Source organism: Lepus europaeus, chromosome 2 (genome assembly GCF_033115175.1).
Source record: "Lepus europaeus isolate LE1 chromosome 2, mLepTim1.pri, whole genome shotgun sequence".
Lineage (NCBI taxonomy): Eukaryota > Metazoa > Chordata > Mammalia > Lagomorpha > Leporidae > Lepus > Lepus europaeus.
Genome location: NC_084828.1, coordinates 61,049,549 through 61,058,532, shown reverse-complemented (window position 1 = coordinate 61,058,532; position 8,984 = coordinate 61,049,549). Strand labels below are relative to the sequence as shown.

General features: G+C 38.1%; 1 pseudogene; it reads left to right on the top strand.

Annotated features, from left to right (window-relative positions):
• Nucleotides 1-8,648: 8,648 nt before the first annotated feature.
• Nucleotides 8,649-8,779, top strand: LOC133753132 (U2 spliceosomal RNA; annotated as a pseudogene).
• The last annotated feature ends 205 nt before the right edge of the window (nucleotides 8,780-8,984 follow it).

The following is an 8,984-nucleotide window of genomic DNA, read 5'->3' as shown; positions in this document are numbered from 1 at the left end:
GATAAGCTCAAGTTCAACCCACTTTCCCCTCTCTGGGGGTCTCCCCTCCCCAGGCTGAAAGTCTCAGTCCACCAAAGACTTGGTTGGTTCCCATTGCAACCAGTCCTCAATCTGAGGCTATCTGGGAACCCCTAGCTATCATCGGTTATCTTATTTGCACATAAAAAGACACTTATAACTCCAGATATTACAAAGGCTTGAAAGGATTGTGTGCCCTAAAATTGGGGCGAAGATCAAAGACATATTTCTTATTATGCATATTATAGTATTATGGTCCCATAAGATAACGTAGACAAGTACAACTAACTGATGATACATAATCGTATCTTTTAAAAATGCATATTTAGGGGGTCAGCACCATGGTTTACTTGGTTAATCCTCCGCCTGCAGCACCGGCATCCCACATGAGTGCCGGGTTCTAGTCCCGGTTGCTCCTCTTCCAGTCCAGCTCTCTGCTATGGCCCGGGAGGGCAGTGGAGGATGGCCCAAGTGCTTGGGTTCCTGCACCCGCATGGGAGACCAGGAAAAGCACCTGGCTCCTGGCTTTGGATTGGCGCAGCATGGCCATGGTGGCCATTAGGAGGGGTGAGCCAACGGAAGGAAGACCTTTCTCTCTGTCTCTCTCTCTCACTGTCTATAACTCTACCTGTCAAATAAATAATTTAAAAATGCATATTTAAAGATATTAGAATATATGTGTATCAATTATTGAAAGCTATTTTGGTTATTTTTTGAAAACAAGTAAAATAATATAATTGTCATTCAAAGAAAAATAAAAATGAACATTAACCTAGATAGCTATGTACAGACCACATACCAAGGTCCCCTTTAGTATACGTAAATTTTATTAAAATAATTATATTTTCTGTTTGAATAGTCTTTGATACTTTTATTTTTGTCATTTAGAGTTTTGTTACAATGCTTATCATTATTTTAGAGATTAGGAAAATAAGTAAGATAATTAAAATACAAAGCCAGGTATCCAGAATTCAATTATCTTATCTTCTGTTTCCATATTCTTTCTGTTTAATGTGTTGCCTTTACTGCATTTTGCTGCTATTAGGAGGGCATGAACAAATTTAATCTTTCTATGAATGTATAAAATTTAAGCTAAAATTCATTCATTTTAGCTTAACGTTTACTAATTTAGGCTTCCTTAGACAGGTTTAGGGATGTCACCCACGTACTAAAGCAGTTACCAACTGCTAGTTTTTAATGGTGTAATAATCGTAAAATATTTATTCATACACCATTATATACCTGACATGAGCTGAAACTTGGAATTCACATTTGTGATGACAAATGCCTCTTTTTTGTATAGATTCTTTATAAGTCATTACAGATTTAATGACTTTTGTCATTGAACTAAGATCACCATTGAATGGTGGATATTCATATACCTTCTAAGTGTAATTCACCTGACTGCATAATAGCAAATTACCTGTAATTTATACTCTATCCAAATGTGTCTACACGTATTATCTGATGATCAGGCATTCTCCAAGGAATTTCAAGCCACTAATCTGCTTATTTCAGTGACTTAATGTGGGTGAAGGTTCAGTACTTCCATTTCTCATTATCAAACAGGTAACTTATATAAAAGCAAGTCACAGTTGAGCAAGAGAAACTAATTTTATATCTTCATAAACAGTCCAATATTTAGTGCACTCTATAAAAAGTACTAATTAAAAGTCAGTTTTACTTATTGACTGGAGTATTAGTTTGACTTTAACCCTTCAACTTTGGTTTCAGGATTTTTTTCAAGTGAACTAGTGTTTGCATCAGTTTAAAAGTAAAAATTTTACTGCATAATTCATTGTCAACTCCAGAGTGTGTCATTAAGCATTTGATTCTTTGAGTTGCTGCTTAATAACTTGGTATCACTTGGCTAATCCTCCACCTGCAGCACCGGCACACTAGGTTCTAGTCCCAGTTGGGGAGCCAGATTCTGTTCTCGTTGCTCCTCTTCCAGTCCAGCTCTCAGCTGTGGCCCGGGAGTGCAGTGGAGGATGGCCCAGGTCTTTGGGCCCTGCACCCTCATGGGAGACCAGGAGAAGTACCTGGTTCCTGGCTTCCGATCTGCGTGGTGCGCCGGCTGCAGCGTGGAAACCAACGGAAAAAGGAAGACCTTTCTCTCTCTCTCTCTCTCTCTCTCTCTCTCTCTCTCTCTCACTGTCTAACTCTGCCTGTCAAAAAAAAAAGAGAGAGAGAGAGAGAGAGAGAGAGAGAGAAAGCAATAGTAGAACCTCCTTCAAGTTGCTGAAGGAGCAAATATCAGTCATTAAAATTTCCTTAGTTAGCATAATTTTATGGATCCAGCATTATTTGAGTTTATCAACTGAGTGATTCACTTGGGAACTGTCATGACACTGTGATGTACGTAGGGGGAGATTGTGATTTCTGGTCAGAAAGACAGAAGTAATTCCATTTCCAGAGTAGCTACTGCTTTGTGAGCTTCAGCAAGTTGCTAACTCTCTTCCTGTCTCAGTTTCTCTGAGTGCCCTCTTCATGGCTCTGGAGAATATTGTGAGCAAGTATTAATAAAGTGGATTTGTCAGACTTCCTTAGATGAGACGACATGTGAGTATGCCTGCAAGGGTATGAATGAGTCATAAAAGGGTTTGTGGTTCTAGGATTCCACTTGGTGCAAATATTTATGGGGAAACAACCATTTGTGCATTTAGTAATTCATTGCTTTTAGGATCTATTGGGTAAGTCATGGGATTCACTTCACACCTGCCCCATGCGCGCCTCTTTTAATACCTATAGTTCTTGTTAGTAGTGAAAGCATATGCCTGATCTTTATCTTTGTTAGACGTACCAGTAAATGTGATTCTCCAATACGTTGATGACCATTATGAGATTGCTGTTAAATTCTTAGATTTGATGAAGTGTGTGGAAAATCCCTGCTTTAAGATAAACCTATATGACTATGGCACTATGCACTTAACAAATCCTTGATAAATACCAGTTAAAGTTATCAATTAAATATAATTCTAGGTTAAAGTTTCTTGAAAATTCATATTCAGGATACTTAATACTAATGAAGTTGAGTGAAATGCCATCAGTCTGTTTGCTTTATGGTATTTAGGCATTGTAGCATCTAACATAGGACTGTATTCCTTAAGAGACAGATAATAAAATAATCTTCATTTACTACCCCATCTGCATAGCCTTTCCTGTCCATCTGGATGTCAGATGGAAGCAAAGAGATTCACAGCACTTTGAAATCACTGAGGTGGCCTAGGGAGCATTTCATAATACAATTTCCAAGTCAGATTCTAATACCCACATTTCTGTTTGATCTACTACTAAGAGGATAATAAAGGCCACATTTTCCTCCACAGTCACTCTATTACAACATTTTATAATTCATTATTCTTGAACTACTTCTGGATAGCCAAAATAGAATTAAATTTTCCGTAATGATCTTCATCCTCCTACAAGGTACATTGCAGAACCATGCTCTTTAAGCATCTGACCTTTTCCCAATGGAAACATTTCCCTTGCCCATACTGAGTGACTTCTGCTTCCACACAGAGTTTGTTATTCTTGGAATGCCTAGTTGAGACAAAAGAGGAAAAGGAAAACAAATAAAATGGAGGTTGGAGGGCAGGGATGGACAATCAGGCAAGACAGCATAGCTCCAAGGAAATCCTGAAAAGAATACAGGATACATGAATTTGTCAGGCTTCAGAATTTCAAAGTTGTTTATCAGGTATCTTCTCAGAATAATATCAATGTCTGAGAGAAATCTGTTAGACTTTCTGGATGGATTTTGGAGTCAGCAGCACTGTTCCATGCTCCACGCTTCAGGTTCATTGCAGAATTGTACTTCATGACTAGTAATGGTTGTCTGGGGTCTTGTAACCAGTCTGATAAATGAAGTGTGAGCAAAAATGTAGTGTGTCATTTCTGGGCAACACTGAGACTCTCCAATGTCTTTTCCCTCTGGCAATATATGTAAAGTTAGCTGTTTAATTAGCCTGAAGATCCAGGGTAAGTACCTACATGTGCAATTGTCAAGCAGCATGAGTAAGAAATAAATCTTTATTAGTTTCAGGCACAGAGATATGGGGTTATGTTTTATAGCAGCATATGTACACGATCCTGTTACAGATACACAATATCATTAAAAATAAAGTATCATCCTCAGCAAGCACTTTCCAATGCTTCAAGCAATGTTCAATCTATATTTGCTCTAGTTTTCAGACTATGTCTGATATTAAATAAAACTATGGCTCAGATCCATTCAATAATGCTCATTAGCTTTGTAGGAATGTATGTATTATTTTGATATAGCAATGTATTGACTGTTTTATGGCATTTAATAAATTTATTCAGTATTTCCATTTATCTGCAGAATACAAGTCCAATTCAGGATGAAAAATTTCTGCTCCTTGGATAAGGAAATGAATTCATTGACTCGTAGGTGTCAGGTTGGTCTCACACAATTTTTTCTACACCAATATTTTCTAATTTTTCTCTGTCAATGCCACATTTGCATTTACCACAATGTAAATTGCCAGGTAAAAACTTTAATGAGAAGAAATGTTGAGCCCTTGCCATTATGCCTACATTGTTCATGAGTCCAATTGTCATAACTGAAACAACTGAACAGACACTGACATTAATAGTATGCATAATATGGTTGGTCAACCTAACCAGGAGTCTCTTCAGAAGAGGAAACCATTTGATGATCATTTCCATGGAAACCAAATCTTCCTTTTGAACCATTTCATGAGTTCGATTTATGTAATTGCTCCCCAAATCTCTTTATCACCAATCTCATAAACTTCTCTGTGAGTATCTGTCTGTGTGGCCTAAGAAATTTTTCCCTGTTCATAAATCATCATAGATGTACTTTTCACAATCTCTCCATTTTACAAGGCCTTCCACTTTGACCTTTATAGCAGAGGTAAAGTTTTCTTCCCTCTGGCAATAGAGATCAAGTAGGGAATTAATGGATTGCTCATCTATTGCAGTTCTAGAAACGCCACAATCAATTAGGTGTAACCAAAAATAACTGCAGATTAAAGCAGCCTTATTATCATCTTGGTCCTGTTGCTCATTAAAGGGACTATCACAATCTTGTCCCTTTTCATTAACTTTTCCTCTGTCATGTAAGATTCATAATACCATTGGTTTCAGCCAGTCTATTTCAGTGCCACCATTTCCAACCTCATTCTTGGCCTACAGAGAAAAGACACTAGAGGGCTTTGGTTAATATATTTATCTACATTGAAGTATTGTTTAATTCTGTGGTGAAAGGAATATAAATGAGGCCTTCTCTGAAGAAATTATTAAGGGATAACTGAGCCAGAACCCATAAAAAAAAAATCAAGTTCAGGGATGCTATTGTCCTAGGACTTTGGATTTTTTTTCCTGTATTATATTAAGGAAATTATGATATCCCAATTTTATTCACCATAGGCCAATATTGCATTTGAGTTTTAGTCAATTCTCCCAGCTACTCAAAATACTTAAATCAAGAGTCTTTAGTTAAGCAGGCTCTAGTCATGCAAATCCATATTAATAATAAGAAGTCCATCTTCTCACCCTTGTCCAGAATCTCACAGTCCATTTTCATAAATAGTTTCCAGATTTGTCCTTTCCATATTAGCAAAATATTTCAATTATTTTGGAATGGAAATCTTATTTCTCCTGCTTTACTTTGAAATTGACTGTCTGAGGCATATTGAAATCTGACTTCATTTATACGCCTTGAGGCAAAAAGTGAAAGTAGACATATTGAAATGAGAAAAATTTGCATGCCTTCAAAAGATAGCTGTTTTCAGTGAGGCATTTACTGGCTCATCATGCAAGAAAGAATCATACACATGAGCTGGAAGAAGAGAGGCTTCTTCTGCTGGTATAGAAGACAGATTGAATTTGGAGGAGTCAAAAAACTCCTACTTGCCCAATTCACCAAATGCCATCCATTACATCTCATTGGTAAGATCCCTGTCTTTTCTAATCATTGACTTTACTTTTACTCCAGAAAGTTGATGTGACTTTGAATTTGATCTATAGTATACTTCAACTACCTTGGTATAATGAGTTTGAGGAATTTGCAAGCTGATTACAAAAAAAAAAAAATGGTGATCATAATTAAGTGGCAGTTGCACATAATGAATGAGCTTTAGATGTACTTCACCTAACACTTTGCCAAGCTTGCATGTAGTGGAAAGGCCCTCATAACACAAGATAATCCAGATGCTATGGCATAGAGACCACTCTCCAGAGGAAAAAGAGGACAGAAATATGAGAGGAGACTTACATCCTTAGGTGGTGTTCAGCAGACCAACAGTAAGTCTCTGGGTCAGATAACTGCAAAGTACCACAACAGCTTGGCAACTTCTAGACTTAATGGGTTTCCTTTAACTATGGCTAGTAGACATTGGGTACAGTTTCCTTGGTTATGGAAAGCAGGTACACTGTAAACAGTTATGAATTTATTTTGGCTATGTTTAAAACGATTGTGTGTATAAAAATCTGAGTGTAGTATTGGTGGGTTTTGATGTAAGAGGTCTCAGCCCATTATAAAGCAGTAAACATCAGGCCAATACAGAAGGACTGTTATTGGCTCATATATAATGCCTGGAAATTAGAAACGTTCTGAATTTTCACCTCTGAAACTCTATTGATATTTAAATAAGATAGCATGTGAAGGCAGCCATAGAATTTTCTTAGTTCCTTGGTAATATTTTGAGACATTTAAAGCTCAGCAGTGCTGTTAGAGGTAGTTATTCTACCTATACAATGTTTTGTTTTTTTTTTTTATTTTTTTTTTTAAATTTTTTTTATTTTTTGACAGGCAGAGTGGACAGTGAGAGAGAGAGAGAGAGAGAAAGGTCTTCCTTTTTGCCGTTGTTTCACCCTCCAATGGCCGCCGCGGTTGGCGCGCTGCGGCCAGCGCACCGCACTGATCCGATGGCAGGAGCCAGGTGCTTCTCCTGGTCTCCCATGGGGTGCAGGGCCCAAGCACTTGGGCCATCCTCCACTGCACTCCCTGGCCACAGCAGAGAGCTGGCCTGGAAGAGGGACAACCGGGACAGGATCGGTGCCCCGACCGGGACTAGAACCCGGTGTGCCGGCGCCGCTAGGCGGAGGATTAGCCTATTGAGCCGCGGCGCCGGCCCTATACAATGTTTTTATGCTTAAATCATTTAATAGATTATCAGAACAGTCAATCAATCTGGATGGTTTTTACTTTCATAAAACTATTCTAGGATCACCACGAGAGGTAATCATCATCATTGTTTTACTACAGGTTGTCATGTGAACAATCTCCATATTCGAATGATAGCTGGACCCTGTTCACATAGCCACCTGTAGATTCACATTTATTTGAATATTAATTACCTGCATCCTTTGATGAAACAACTATTTTATCACTCAAATTTTGCTTGCAGATAATAAGAAGATTCTGCTATAGTCAGAGTGTTTGTACTCCCTAAAACTCATATCTTCAAATTCTACCTCCAAGGCAATATTTTTAGGAAGTGGAATGTTTGTAGGGTAATCAGTTCACGAGGATTAAGGCTTTACGAATAGGATTAGTGCCCTTCGACAAAGGCCCAATAAATCTCATTTTCTCCTTCCACCATGTTAGGCTACAAGAAATAACCTTTGCTGGAGAATAAAGCAGACCCTCTCCAGATACCAAATCTGCCAGTGCTTAGAACTTGGAATTCTTAGTCCCAGAACTGTGAAAAAGAGGTGTCAATAGATTATTATTTACTGAAAAGGTATTTTGTTATAGCAGACTAAATGGAGTAACATAAATTCATTATAACTAATTCAAATATAAGCGATTTAATATAGGAATTAGGTGAATAATAATTGTGGAGAAGCAAGCAATATACTAAGAACTGAGAAATAATTCCCACTTGCCAGAATCACACTGCCTCTTTCATTAAGGGCCCTGATATGAAGGTCGAAGCCTCTGAACACTGTTACTGCTCCTAAACATAAAACCACATCCTTCTACCATGGATTTGATGAGTAGAATGACAGAGAAAGAAAGAAGAAAGAGAGGGGGGGGGGGGGGAAGAGAGAGAGAGAGAGGGAAAGAGAGAGAAAGAGGAAGGAAGGAAGGAAGGAAGGAAGGAAGGAAGGAAGGAAGGAAGGAAGGAAGGGAGGAAGGGAGGGAGGGAGGGAGGGGGGAGGGAGGGAGGGAAGAGAAAGAGAGAGAGAAGGAAGGAGAGAGAAAGAAGGAGATGGAAGACTGTTCCCTCGCTCGCTCGCTCTCGCTCTCTCTCTCTCTGCCTCTGCCTCTCTGTAACTCAGCCTTTCAAATAAATAAACAAATCTTTAAAAAAACAATTATGAATGTTAAATTTAATTAAACATTTATTGGAACCCTGATTACCAAGTGCTGTTCTTGGGGTTGAGTATCCAAAATTAGAAAGTCAGAATCTTCATCATAAAGTTTCTTAGAACCTGGATTTCATGTGGTAAGGATGAGGATAATTGTGGGTAGAAAAGTCACGTCACAAGGTTAATTTGAATAGATGCTAAGTGGAGCAGAAGAGACATGCTTTAGGATTATAAATGAAAAACGTTGTTCATTGTAACTTGATGGTTCAGGGAAGGCTTTATGGAAACAGTAACCTTGAAAAGGATCTATAAAAAGGGGTTATTCTATCACTTCTCAGCCTTTTGGCTAAGATCTAGTGTAGTATCTGTTCTTATCAGTTTAAAAAGGGGGTATTCTACAAAAATGGGAAGAACAATCCTAGCACAAGAAAAAATACTCAGAAAATCATTATCCCTTCTAGGATGACAATAAACCTGAAATGACTGAATTTGGGAGTTTTTGAAAGGATGCAGTAGAAGATGAATTTCGTTTTGAGCCACTTCAGTGAAGATTGATAATATGACATAGGGGTGTACATATTTCTTCAGATAGCAGGAAACTACTGAGTATTCGTTGAGACTAAGTGACATGTGATACAACCCAATCAGTGACTTTTAGATGA